The sequence below is a fragment of the Myxine glutinosa genome, chromosome 2 (genome assembly GCF_964187855.1).
Source record: "Myxine glutinosa chromosome 2, kmMyxGlut1.1, whole genome shotgun sequence".
Taxonomy (NCBI): Eukaryota; Metazoa; Chordata; class Myxini; order Myxiniformes; family Myxinidae; genus Myxine; species Myxine glutinosa.
The window spans coordinates 165,934,714-165,949,943 of record NC_136262.1 but is presented as its reverse complement, the minus strand read 5'-3'; the positions used below and the strand labels follow the sequence as shown (position 1 = coordinate 165,949,943).

Below are 15,230 nucleotides of genomic sequence, written 5' to 3'. Positions count from 1 at the left end.
TCCAGAGGGTCACCTTTCCCCTTGTATAGAGGGACAAGGGTACTCAGTTCCCAATCCACTGGAATGCGGCCTTCTTTCACCACCAGATTACAGATCTCTGTCATTCTCTTCACACCCCAACTTCCTGCTGCCTTCAACATATCTCCCACAACTCCCGTCGGCCCTCCAGCTTTTCTACTCTTCATTGCTTTTATAGCTTCCTCAACTTCCTTCTCAGTTATCTTCTCTGCCGGTCCTAAAACTGGGTTACTCTCTATGTTGCCATCCCATTCATTCTCTGTATTCAACAGCATTTCCATATATCTTTTCCATCTTCCTTTAATTCCATCTGGGTCCACAACGATTTGTCCCAATTCATCCTTCAAGCAACTCACCCCCATCACATCACATCTCTCTTTCGCTATCTGCTTTGCAATCCTGAATACCGCTCTCTGACCCTCTTCCGAATCCAAGCGTTCTCCGAACATTTTCCTACATGCCTCCTGCGCCTTTGCTACCTCTTTCTTTGCAGCCTTCTTGGCTGCCTTATAACTTTCATGCTCTGCTTTTTCTGCTCCCGTACCCTTCGCCTTCTGCCACTCCTTGAACTTCTTCCTCTTCTCGTCAATCCTCTTTCCAACTTCATCATCCCACCACCATGTTTCCGAGTGCTTCGGTTGTCCTTTTGTCCATCCACATACCTCACCAACGGCTCCCAACAGACTATCTTTCATTGACATCCAACCACTTTCAAGGTCAACCACATCATCCTCTACCCTACTCAGCCTCTCTTTTAATGCCTCCCTTACTGTCACCTCTGTCAACCTCCACACCTTCATTCTCGGTTGGTACTTCACCCGCCGAGCTCTCCTCGCAACTTTCACCCTTATGTCGCAGACAACCAAGTGGTGCTGTGAAACAGCCTCCTCCCCCGGGATCACCTTTGTGTCCCGGAGGTGCCCCCTATCTCGCCTACGCACCATCAGGTAGTCAACGGTTGTCGTAGACCCACCTGACGTGTATGTAACAAGCTTATTATCCCCTTTCTGGAACTGAGTATTACAAATCAACAAATCAGCTCCATCAGCAAACTCCAAAATCCTTTCACCTTCTCCATTTCTCACACCATATCTGTAACTCCCATGAACTCCCTCAAAACCGTCCATACTCCTTCCCACATGTCCATTTAGGTCTCCTCCTACCACAACTTCCTCATCTTTCACGTTTTCCATCAGCTTCTCTATCGCACACCAGAACTTGTCCTTCTCTTCATCGCTCCGACCAACCTGCAGAGCATATCCTGAGATGACGTTCACCAAGAGCTTTCCAATCATCATTTTCACCATCATCAACCTATCACTCACTCTAGTCACACTCACCACACTGTCTACAAACTCCTCAGAAAACAGGACACCAACACCATTCACGCCCTCCGGGCACCCTTGCCACACAAACTTGTATTTCTGTCACTGCCTACCCTTCACCATTCTCACACCACTTCCCTTCCATCTCGTCTCTTGCACACAACATATGTCCACTCTTCTTCTGACCAATACTTCCACCACTTCTCCTGATCTCCCTGTCATTGTCCCTACATTCCATGTCCCAAACCTCAGAAACCGATCTCCACTTCGGGCTGTACCCTGCCCATATGTAGTTGTAATTGTCATGGTTCTCTTTTTGAGGCAATGTTTTTATGGCCGGATGCCCTTCCTGACGCCAACCCTCTTAGTCGCCTGTTACGACAAGCAGGGATATGGTGTACCTATTCTAACCAGGGTACACACTGGGATGAAGCTTTGAATAAAACCAAACGGGTTTAATACCTTATAAATAAACGGAGAATGAAATCAATAATAACTATATACAATAAATTAAAATAATCCGATAAAAACTAAGGCGTCAAGTCACAAGCACAGACGGGGTGAGGGACAGAAAATGGCGACTTATCTCTGGTGGCAGCGGTTGAGAGGATGGGCACGGAGCACGCGATGAGATGAGCAGGACGACGAAGAGATGATGAGACATCAGACAATCCTATCAAGGCATCATAATTCCCAGCCAACTACATTTAAACTTTATTATAATCCAAAGCTGCATCTTCAGCTGCAAAAGCAGTTCTGTGCATCCTCATCTCCCTGTCTACAGAGTTGTATTTTTGAGCACTTTCGTGATAATATACATAAAAAATAACCACCTTTAGAGGCCTTTGGAGGTTGGCCTTTTCGGGCACCGTGGTTGTAGTTGTTTTTTGGTCCCCTTTTTGAAGCAATGTTTTACGGCCGGATGCCCTTCCTGACGCCAACCCTTTTTGCCGCCTTTAACGACAAACAGGGAACGTGATTTCGTGATACTCTTTCAAAATTCACGATTTATTTTGCTGATCAAGCATGTGAACAAAAATCCGATATTTTGGTATTGCGTAAGTGAGTGAGTGTATGTAGAATATGTTCTTCTGTGAACTCCCTTCTTTTTATTTTCTCCAAAAGTTTCATGAAAACAGTCATGGCGCATCTGCCATACAAAGGAAATTTGATGGTATTCATAGAATACTTACCCTGCACATTCAGCTTAGTGCGAGCCAACTCTTTTGTTTTTGAAGTGTTTTTTTCATTGATCCAATATGGCTGCCAGACCACGTGAGCGATGACATCATAAATTTATATTCTCTAATATAAATGTTGTGTAGATCAAGCTCAATAAATTCCAAACTAATCAGATGAAGCGTTGTCCCTGTCAACTGATGACGTCATAATTAAGATACTAATGACGCCATCGTTAAAAACACGTATTCCCAATGCAGAGATCTTTACAATGAGCCACGTTTCATTTTTTTCCATGGAGCGGTTTTGGTGATATTGAGGTGCATCGTTTTTCAATTTTTCCAAGGTTGCGCCTGTACCACGTGACCTATGACGTCATAATCATCATTAAAATGCCACAGAAGGAGGCCTCTCCTATGGTCAAAAAATTTTGTCCATCGGAATAACCGTTGCAGAGAATTTTTTTTTTCATTCTGCATAGATCAAGCGTTCTTTGTACCTGTCGAAATATGACATCATAATGAAGGCACCAATGACATCATCCTTAACATATGTTAGTCCCCATGGGGAGTACTTGACAATGAGCCTTGTTTCAATCTTTTCCATTGAGCTGTTTCAGAGATATAGAGGTGAAACGTTTTTCCAAGATGGCGTCCATACCACGTGACCTATGACGTCATCATTATGCATAATAAATTATACAGGCGGAGGCACTCATATGGTAAAATTTCATGTCAATCGGACCAACGGTTACTGAGAAATGAATATTTAAAATGAAGAAAAGCACGTACATACGCCACGTGTGCATACACCACACGTACGCAACCGAATGCCTAACCCTGAATTTTGCTTTGCGAGCGCAGGGTAACTATGATGTAAATAATATTACAAGACGTCACATTTAAATTTGGCTTTGCATGCTGCTGATGGTTTAAACAAAAAAAATAATTATGTGGTAACAAAATACCATTTTCCATTTGGCCAGGGTGCTGGCAATAACTCTGGCGATGGGCTTAACCTCCATGGGAGTGGTGGCGCACACATTTATACCTCAACCTGCATGTGAAACACCAGGATGATAGTCTATCTAGCTGGGCCATGATTCCAACCAAGGCTAGACAGATCAAAGGTGAATGCACATACCTCTAAGCTGTCCTGCCCAGACTTCACTTAACTATAATTAAATGGCGTGCTATATTTGAAAGGTAAATAAATTAGGCTTATCTAAAATGTCATCTTCTACATGTTGTTATATTGATGATATTTGTGTGATTAATTATTTGTGTGATTAATTATAAGTTTTTTTAAATACTGATTAATAGGATTGTATCCAGAAAGCCTCATAGCAGATTAGAGGAGGAATGATGATAATGTAAGTGGCATATCTGGATGTGTTAGTTAGAGTTGGAAATAATTGTTTTAGTAGCCGGCGAAGCCGGTGTTGTGAATGAACGCGTACGTATTATGTTGAAAAGCCAGATTTTGCTGGATCTGTTGAGAATTTCGAAGCTTTGATGCACCAAACCGCTCCATGGAGGCCGCCATATTGCGGATGCGGAAGTATGCATAAACAATTGCGAAAAAGTTCAATAGGAGTTTGTTTCACCCGTCTTTGTTTGATTCAAATCTCATGCACCTCTAATTTGTCATTAAAATACTTTAAGACCAACCTCGTTCCCCGGGCCTGCATGGGCCTGGTTATCTTCAACGAAAATCGTCACCAAACACCGGAACCAATGAGATTCGAGCATTTGAAAAAATATTTCAAAAACCAAATCGCTCCATGGAGGCCGCCATCTTCCGGATGCGGAAGTATGCATAAAAAATTGTGAAAAACTTCAATCGGAGTTTGTTTCACCCGACTTTGTTTGATTCACAATCTTATGCACCTCTAATTTGTAATTAAAATACTTTAAGACCAACCTCATTCCCCGGGCCCACACGGGCCCTAGTTATCTTCAACGAAAATCGTCATCAAACACCGGAACCAATGAGATTTGAGCATTTGAAAAAATATTTTAAAAACCAAATCGCTCCATGGAGGCCGCCATCTTCCGGATGCGGAAGTATGCATAAAAAATTGTGAAAAACTTCAATCGGAGTTTGTTTCACCCGTCTTTGTTTGATTCACAATCTTATGCACCTCTAATTTGTAATTAAAATAGTTTAAGACCAACCTCGTTCCCCCGGCCCGCACGGGCCCTGGTTATCTTCAACGAAAATCGCAACCAAACACCGGAACCAATGAGATTCGAGTATTTGAAAAAATATTTCAAAAAACCTTATTACGCTTTTCGGAGGCTGAAAACGGCGTCAAATATTCTAAAATTGACGAAGAATTATTTTTTTTAGAAATCTCGCGGCCGTAGGGAATAGCTTTTCACGGCCGGAAATATCCGAAGTTGAGACGGAATTCACCGAATTAATCAAGAAGGAAATTTTATAAATTTTAATCTCGTCCAGAATGCAAATCTTGTCATTTTGAACTAGGTACGGTACCGACTACACCTACCTACTACCGACTACCGAACCTACTGATGCCATAGTGATGGGTAACAGAGTGGCAAGAGGCTTTGGCTTCGCCGGCTCATTGTGGCTTTGCAGTCGGGTACAAGTACAAATATGTATCATAAAGTTGACTATTTTAGTTTTCCTGGTGTCTTGTATACTTTTCTGTCTAGTTGTGTACCGCTTAAGATAACTTACAATGTGTTTTCATCTCAGCTTGTTAAATTTGCGAGAATTTGCTCTGCGAAGGATGATTTTGTGGTTCGTGCTAAGATTATGCTTTGCATTATGTCAGAGAGGGGTTATTGTGCTAATAGTTTGATTAGGCCATGTGACAATGTGTTTGGACGCCATTGTAATCTCTTGTTGAAGTTTGGTTGGTTTTCATTTTAAAAGGATCCTGTAGCATTGGAAGTTGTGTGAAACAATTAATTTGAATAAATAAGTAATGGGGATTTGTTTTTCATTGTTGGTGTTGTTGTTTGTTGGTGTTCAAAAAAAAACCTAATCAATTAATTAATTAAACCGGAAGTGGGGCAGTGTTTACCAGAAGTGGAACTTCATTATAAACAGAGGACCTGTATATTGATCTGTGTGCTGGTGAAATGCTGTGAACATTCTGTGCTGGTATGGTAAGAAATGGTAAGGTAAGGTAAGGTATTGTGTGTGTGTATGTGTGTGTGTGTGTATGTGTGTATGTGTGTGTGTGTGTGTGTGTGTGTGTGTGTGTGTGTGTGTGTGTGTGTGTGTGTGTGTGTGTGTGTGTGTTTTTTTGTGTGTGTTTTCTGCTTGCATTCATGATTTATTTCCTGCAAATAGTTTTGTAGGGTTCACCTGACTGCGCCTGGATGGATTTGACGGTAGAGGAGTAGGAGTCGAAACACAAATCCTATCCAGGTTTCTCCTGATGATACCATCTTTGTCTTTTTTGGGTTCCTCCTGATACTCCAGTGCTGTATTTGGTCAGTTATTAGCCCCCTTTGGAGTTGATCCGAAATGGTGGCTTATTGAATTGGGTCTCGTCCATCCGTCCGTCCGTGCATTCGTCTGTCCGTGCGTGTGTCCGCAACCATATCTCGGGCATGTATGGACCAATTTTATTCATACTTGGTAGAAAGATAACACATGATGCTAAACATATGCACATAATTTTGTTTCGCGATGTGATCAAAGATGACCGAACGGTGGCCATTTTAGTTGTAAAAAACCCGTTGTTGACCACGCCCTCAACCAGCCATTTTGTTACTTAAACATGTCCCAACCATTTATCGGACATCATGGACCGATTTTGTTCAAACTTTGCACAAAGACAATACATGCGAGTATACATATGCAGAAGATTTTGTTTTGTAATCTGACCAAAGATGGCCGACTGGCAGCCTTTAACTCCGTACAGCAAAATTACTAAAACCTGTGGCTGCTGTGACATTTTATATCTTTTTCTCCTTGTTTGATTATAATAGTCCAACCAATTTAAGTCAAAATAGGGCCTGCCATTAAACAAATTGCAATAAAGATTAATTGTTTTGACTCATTCAGAGACCACACAATCCTATTGTCCTACAACGTATCAAAAATATAGAAAATGAGGATGCTGCAGATCATCTCTATAAACAAACCTTCATAAGAGCCAATTTATCAGCTATTGTCCAGCCATGAATTACATTTCCAGTGGCACAGCAATCACAAATGTTACATTTAGCATTACAGTAATTGGGTTATAATGTTTTTTTTATGTCTCAAAGCCTGGTGTTGGCTTAACAGTTAAGGTGGCTGACTTGAGATCCTAGGGTCTAGACTCTAGATCCTAGGTTTGAGCCCCTGCCATGCCATTGAATTAACACCAGGTGGGTTGACTCAACCTGTCATCCTTCTGAGGTCGTCAAAATGAGTCCAATTCGACTGGTAATAGAGGGCACTGCATCAGCGGCACAGCCGCACTCCCAGAAAACAATGCAACCAGCAGCCGCAGGCCGCATACTAGAACTACACTTAATGTCACTGCACTAGCTGCTGTCTTTGTACACAATAAACAAGTTTAATGGTCATCATTTTTGATGCTGTCGGCCATTCTATGAGAGTTCGTTCAGCTTGTTCCGTGGCACACGCCACACCCAGCGCTACAGTCCAGGTCATACAGCTGCATCCTGATGATACACAGAGTCAGTTTTACAGTTGCAGTGGATAACTCTCAGTAGCTCAGCTGGTGCTGATGGAAGATCTTGCAGGATGGAAGATTTAGACAACTTGAATATATGCTGTGCTAGCTCCGATCCCCATTCTTATGGAATAATGTCAACCTGTTAGCTCTCCTTTCCATGTGTCGTACAGTTAGCTCTCCTTTCCATGTGTTATCTTTGTACCAAGTATGAATAAAATTGGTCCATACATGCCCGAGATATGGTTGCGGATGGACACACACACACGGACTTTCCACTTGATAATGTACATGCATGGAGTCGTCCTTTGCAGCTACAGCCATATGGAGGTATAATCTGAAGCTGAGTATATGTTGTGCTTGCCCTCACCTTTTCAGAAAAGCGCGTGCAGCGTCAAGCACCAAAATTCAGATCAGGCCTTCCTCCATACACAGCCACCAGTGGTTCTCCAGCTATAACGATGCCATCTGTGGTTGACAGTTCCTGGAAGATTGATGCTACTGATCGAAAATTCTGATCAGTCTGAAGCTTTTTCATTGCAACGCCTTTTCCAACTCCAAATTAGTGTGAAGCTGTATCACATCCAAGTGCAAGCACAAACAAAAGGTTGCAATACATGTCTGGGCCAGGTTGTCTCTTACCTTCCCTGATATTCCATATCCTTCTCTATTTCTTAGAAGACACCTTTTGTTCAGGCATGAATGTTATGTCATGTGATTTGAGGTATGCATGAATACATACAGTCGTGGCAAAAAATAATGGCACCCTTGCACTTTTTTCAAATAATGCACAATTTAATCCAGAAAATTGTTGAAATTAAAGAATCTTTTGGTATCCACATATGTATTTCTTTGGTTTGCATTGGAACAAAACAAAAGAAGCTGAAAAAATTACTAAATCTTGGCTTATTCCACATAGAAATCCTAAAATGGACCAGACAATATTATTGGCACATTTTAGAAGTTGTTAGAAATAATTAGATGTCAAGCAGGTGATTCTCCTTTACTTTGGAATTGAACTCTCCTGTGGTGAGTTGCAGGTGCCTGCAACATAAAATCACTCATTCAACCAGTTTGAATAGAGAAAAGGAGTCATTCTGCTGTTTTGTGTCACTGTGTGTACCATAATGAGCATGGAAAAAAAGAAAGAAAACCAGAGAATTGTCTGAGGAGGTCAGACACAAGATTGTAGCCAAGCATGAACAATCTCAAGGCTGCAAGTCCATCTCCAGAGACCTTAATGTTCCTGTGTCCACCATACGCAATGTTATCAGGAAGTTTAAGGCCCATGGCACTGTAGCCAACCTCCCTGGACGTGGCCGCAAGAGAAAGCTTGATGGAAGATTGCAGCGAAGGATTGTTTGAATGGTGGAGAAAGCATCTCAATCTACTGCCAAACAGATCCAAGCTGACCTTCAGACACAAGGTACGACAGTTTCAACTCGCACCATCTGTTGCCAACTCAATGAAAGGGGGTTCTATGGTAGGAGACTGAGGAGGATCCCACTGCTGAGAAAGGCCAACTGGAGTTTTCCAAAACACACCTGAGCAAGACAAAATCTTTCTGGGAGAATGTCCTGTGGACAGATGAGACCAAATTAGAGCTTTTTGGTAAAGCACATCATCTCTATGCTTACAGAAAACAAAATGCAGCCTTCAAAGAAAAGAACACCTTCCCTACAGTCAAACATGGAGGAGGTTCAATGATGTTTTGGAGTTGCTGTGCTGCCTCTGGCATTTGGTGCCTTGAACATGTGCATGGCATCATGAAATCAGGAGATTACCAAGGCATTTTGGAGCGCATTGTTCAACCCAGTGTCAGTAAGCGGGGTCTCCGTCAAAGATCATGGGTCTTGCAGCAGGACAATGACCCCAAACAGTTCAAAAGGCACCCAGGAATGGTTCAAGACAAAACGCTGGACTGTTCTGAAGTGGCCGGCAATGAGTCCAGATCTAAATCCCATTGAACACCTGTGACGTCTGCTGATGACGTCATTGCAGAACCCACGTTAGTTGATGGCTAACAGTGTTTAATGTTACGGTGTAATAAGTTTAGTGCTCAAACACATGCATACACTCATAGGTTAATGCGTTTTGGATGCATGCACAGTTAACGAGATAATTGTTCTGCCCATGTGAAGAGGGGAAGGAGTATATACGTACAAACGGAAGTGGACGCAGCAGAAGCTTGGTGCATGCGATTGTTTTCAATTCCCTTCGGTTGCGATTTAGAGGACCCATGGTGGTATGTAACCACCCTTGTTAACCATTCTATGGCATGTGATTTATGTTGAAACATACCCTTGGCAAATCTGTGAGGATAGCGTTGTTCAGCGAGCAAGAGTTGCGCGATGTTTAACAAGGATACACCAAGATGGCGCCGTTTCGGATTTATATTTTCTGCTTGTTAACCCAACCCGTATCTGATACATTGTTATTAATGCCTTATTCTAGTTTCACGTGGCTTAATGAATGGAGCGTTAATGGAGCTGTAGCAAAGTCTTCCGAGCCGTTGGAGCTTTGCAGCTTCGAACGTGTGCTGTTGGTAAAGGAACAACGACCTGTTTCCTGTCTGCTCCGGAAATAAAAGCTTCTGTATTCAACCCATGATCCTTTGTCCTCATTTATCAAAACCTGCGAAAATCCCCACAACGGCATACGCCTAGCTGCTGTGAAAACAGCAGTTGGGAGAAGGCACCCTTCAAAAAATTGGCTTTGTGGCATGCAATATCCCGTAAAAAAAAATCTGGGAGAACTGGAGAAGTTTGCACAAGAATAGTGGCCCAAACTTCCAGTAGAGAGTTGAAGGAAGCTCATTCATGGCTATAGGAAGCGCTTGACTGCAGTTATTTTGTCCAAAGGTTGTGCTACCAAATATTAAGTCTAGGGTGTCAATAATTTTGTCAATGCCATTTCTTTTAATTTTCTGATTTAAAAGGATATATTAAATTCTGAATCAAAAACAAGGGTTCTGTAATATTAACAGTGAAATAAAGAATTGTGGAGACCAAATACTTTTGTCAATTTCAACTTCTTTTTCGAGAAAATTGTGAGTTATTTGAAAAAAGTTCAAGGGTGCCAATATTTTTGGTCACAACTGTAAAAGAACCAACAAATCAGTGTATTCTCCGACCAGAACTATTTCGCGTTATTTCGCCATTTCAACTGCAGCTTCAACGATTTTTAGATCAGCATCTCCACTGGCATATTGAATCCTACACCTGGAGGATTTCACTGAGAAGGAAGATTAACCTTTGCTTGTTGGAGGGTATAGCAGAAAAATCCTCTTTCTTGGAATGAAGCATCATATCTACAGAGAAGTGTATTTTATTTTCATGTGAGTTGTTCCTTCTGGCATGAGCCATGTCCATGGTGGAATGTTCATTTCCATATTCGTCAAACACAATAGTGAGTTTGGCGTACCTCTAAGATACATAGTCGGCCTAGGGCTGTATAATAGAAGCATAGTTGGAACCACAAGGCCATATCACACGTTGAAGAATAAATCCTCCATCAATAACAAAATTGACATCAGCATATGTTTCAGGAGGGGCCCATTTATGGCTGTCTAGAGTTGTCCACAAAGTTTCTGCAGGTGCAGGCTTGTTGGGCTGTCTTGTTAAACCTGAGGAATCAAACAGTGATGGTGTAACACTTCAGAGTTCATACTAAAAGACAAATGTAAGGTAGTCTGAAGTGCACTCCGCCGTTGCTACAATCCTTTGAAACAGTAACCCGTGGATAAACTTGGAATATTTCTCCATCTCCTTTCACTCCTGATTTTGAAGCCAATGTTACAATTTGGTCTTATTTTTTGAAAGAGAAGTTTATCACATTATTTCTTGTAATCGAGTCCATAATCCTTTGTCCATGTTTTATAGCTTCGTCCACATTTGCAAATGCACCTGCTACTTGACCAGTGGCAATATTGCGCAAAGTTCGATCTTCATGAAAATGATTCCGCTGGTCAAGAAACTTAAGAAGAGTCAGAATATCTTCCTGGTCATGGTCTTGGTGTGGCTTTGCTCTGTCTTTGTACTGCTCAGTTGCACTGAAGATCATACCTGTCACCTCTTGCATGTCATTATTCACTGCAGCACATTGAGCATTGAAAGTAGCCAGGTGAGATACTGTATTCTCCCATTCCCATTTCCCCTATTGAGACCACCAGATGTTTTAATGCTCCTCATCAATATAATTGATCAATTATCAAGTCAATTGAGAGACCAGGCCAAAATCACAGCTTCTACAATTCTGTGTTTCTCAGTTTCTGTCTCATCTGTATCTGTATGTTTCTCCGTTTGGTGCATGATACACTTATTGAATAATTGACGCTGCTGCATGGTGAAAAGTGGCAACATCTGCCTTCTCATGACTTTCAGCAATATGCGACTTTCAAAATGACATAAGAAGGCGAAATGAGGCATTTTGCGCATGTGCTGTGCGTGTGTTTACACCTATTCGATTCGGTCCACCGGGCACTTTTAACCTGCCATTACTAGTGTGAAATCTGTGATTCAAGTCTTTTAAAGTCTTTTAAACATAATTTTCAGCATTAAGATGAAAGAGTGGCAATTTCAAAATGGTTAACATAATTGTTCTGTTCCTGAATGCAAATCGGACTCTTGAGAATATAGGGATACGAGAAATATCTGTTGATGGGATGAGTCAGGTTCGTACCATTTCCTATTAATACAAGTAGTTAGTGACGGTAGTGGTTGTAACACACACACACACACACACACACACACACACATATATATATATATATATATATATATATATATATATATATATTATAATATGTATTACACACACACGAACGGATGCTTCTCCTTTCACCAATAGATGCAAAAATCAAGTTCAATTTATTCTGTGGCCCCAGAACGAAACAAAAAATATATACTTATAACGGTACTCACATCCCACACAACTACCACCCCATCCCCTCCTCCCAAACATGACTAACTGTAAATATCATCATTTTAAACTAACCTTGTGCATCGACAAGCCCCAGATATGACCTTTCCATCAGTGTTAAGAAGCACGAAGGTTTGGTTAGAACGCCCGTCGATGAATCTTCGGGCCTTCCACAGGCCCATATCGTTGGGAGCTTTTGCAGTACAGGCAGTAAAAAATCAAGACGTTCCCCAACTGTTTAGTTGTGCAAAGGCCCTTTCTCGCAGGTATGTTTCCAAGTATTTTTGGCTTCTTTAAAAGCTTGATGAGACGTATCATGCTATAATCTTTATCTGGCACATTTGATCCACGTCCAGACCGCCCCGATGGACTTCGTTACTTCGGAGTATCTGCGCATGCACATTGAGCAATCTGGGGCAGATTATGTCATTTCTAAAGTTGCGTATCATTATTTAATTCCCAAACTTCTCTTTTAGCTTTATTTTTATGTAGAGAGCATTATAAGCTTCTGGACCTTCCAGATACTGCACTGCATTTGGTTTACAAGATCAGAAATAGTAACTTCACCATCATTCTCTTCAAGGTGTTGAATAGCTTGCACAAACGCAGAGTACCTTTGAGAATCCAAAGGCCGGCCAACCTTTCGAGCTTTTAATAATAATAATAATGCATTTATTTTATATAGCGCTTTTCAGGAAGCCCAAAGACGCTTTGACAGAGTGCAAAACATAATGCATAGCAAAACATAAAAACAATTGCAAAAAAAGAAGAATCAATAGGGAAATATTCAAAGCACAAAGGAGGGAGAAGGAGAGGAGATAGTCAGGGGTTAGATGCTGTGGGTTAAATGTTGAATGCAGTGTTGAACAGGTAGGTCTTGAGTGATGTTTTGAATGTGGTGAGTGAGGAGGAGTCTCTGATGGTGTGAGGTAGCGAGTTCCAGAGGGTGGGAGCAGCGATGGAGAAGGCCCTGTCCCCCCAGGATCTAAATTTGGTCCGGATGGGGGGGGGGGGGGGGGGGGTCAGGAGGTTGGTACCAGCAGAGCGGAGGTTGCGGGTGGGAGTGTGTCTGGAGAGGAGGTCAGCCAGGTAGGATGGGGCCAGGTTATGGAGGGCTTTGTAGGTCAAGAGGAGGATTTTGTACTGGATTCTCTGGGAGATGGGGAGCCAGTGAAGCTTGTAAAGGACGGGGGTGATGTGGTCACGGGTCCGGGAATGGGTGAGTAGACGGGCAGCGGAGTTCTGAATGTATTGGAGTTTATTGGTGATTGTTGAGGGTGAACCATAAAGGAGGCTATTGCAGTAGTCCAGACGGGAAGTGATGAAGGCGTGGATGAGGGTTTCTGCAGCCACGGAGGAGAGGGATGGACGGAGACGGGCAATGTTTTTCAGGTGAAAGAAGGCTGTCTTTGTGATCTGTTTAGTGTATTTGTCGAAGGAGAGGGTTTGGTCAAAGATGATGCCAAGATTCCGGATGTGAGGGGAGGTGGATACTGGGAAACCGTCGATGTTGAGGGCAAAGTTATGGGTGGACTTGGTGAGCGTTTTTGGGCCAATGATGATTATTTCAGATTTATCACAGTTAAGTTTGAGGAAGTTGATTTGAAGCCAGGATTTTATTTCAGTGATGCAGTTTGTCAGGATAGAGTGGGTGTCGGTGGAGACGGACTTGGTGGAGATGAAAGTAGAGTCGTTCCTGTTTCTTCATGAGCAGAGCATGGTACTTGCGTTTGTGTTACAAAGTTTATAGTACAGGCCAAATGATAGCTGAACCAAGAGCACAGGAGTCTCTTGCATATTCCATATTTCAACTTTGCTAGAATGTGCAGACCCCAGTCATCATTCCTTTCCTGCATACTTTCCTCAAGGTGTTTTGGAACTGTGTTTCTCTTCTTACATTTACGAGATTCGATTGGTACTTTGGGTTTTTCAAATTCCACTTTCCTGATTGTTCACAAAATTAGCAATCTGATGCAAAGTCCTAAAGTTCTCTGACTGCCCTTCAAAATGATATTGTAACGGGGGATTACATGAGATGGTAACAGGGGATTACATGAGATGGTAATGGGGGATTACATGAGATGGTAAGAGGGTATTACATGAGATGGTAACGGGATTACATGAGATAGTAACAGGGGATGACATGAGATGGTAACAGGGGATTACATGAGATGATAACGGGGGGTGACGTGATTATGGTAATGGGGGGATGATGTGATGTGGTAACAGGGGATTACATGAGATTCTAACAGGGAATTACATAAGATCATTAATGAGATGGTAACAGGGGATGACATGCGATGGTAACAGGGGATGACATGAGATGGTAACGGGCAGTGATGAGATGATGCATGTGCTGTCACATGTTTTACAAATTCCAGGAACAGTGACACATCATATAATTTTTTTTTTACAGAACTGAAATATAATCAAAGGTTTTAGGTTTTCAAATCAATCACAACAACAAAACAAAATCACTGAAGTAGTTAAGGTTAATGTTGTGGGCAAGGTATGATTCTGTTGCAAAACCAATAGAGGTTATATTCGCCGGAAGTTTCATCTAAACAGCTGAAACTGTGATGCAATTCGGTATCGATCAGTGTTTGTCAATATCTCATTCGTCCTCCTTGGTCACGGCGGACATGATTCCACCACTTCATCATCCTAGTTATCAGACATTGGATATAGGTGCTCCTTACAGTCTGCTTGCATTCCGCTATTTGATCATACTAGGGCATGCCCGTACTATATCTATATCTAAAATTATATCCCCCCCTCTATTTACATGAAATGGTTTGGTCCATGAAATGTTTTGGTTCATTCGCAACGCCAAAGCGAACGGCGAACGCTTTACATGAAATGGTTTGGTGCATGAAATGTTTTGGTCCATTCGCAACGCCAAAGCGAACGGCGAACGGCTTGCGAGTACAGTGACAATCCCCCCGGGGTTTTAATTAGTTTTAAACATAGTTTAACGCCAACATAGCGCCAACATAGTTTGCAAACGTGAAATAAATGAATACGCTCTCAAATGTGCCATCCGAGGCAGAGTGTGTCCGCCACGTTCGGCACACGCGATAGCTCGCTGCTCTCTGATTGGTTGAATCGTTTTTTGGACATAG

General features: G+C 42.1%; 1 protein-coding gene across 2 annotated transcripts in view; it reads left to right on the top strand.

Moving 5' to 3' along the window:
- Window positions 1–15,230, top strand: part of LRRC49 (leucine rich repeat containing 49) — a 328,874-nt gene that overhangs the window by 151,175 nt on the left and 162,469 nt on the right. The gene's annotated exons all lie outside the window — the stretch shown is intronic.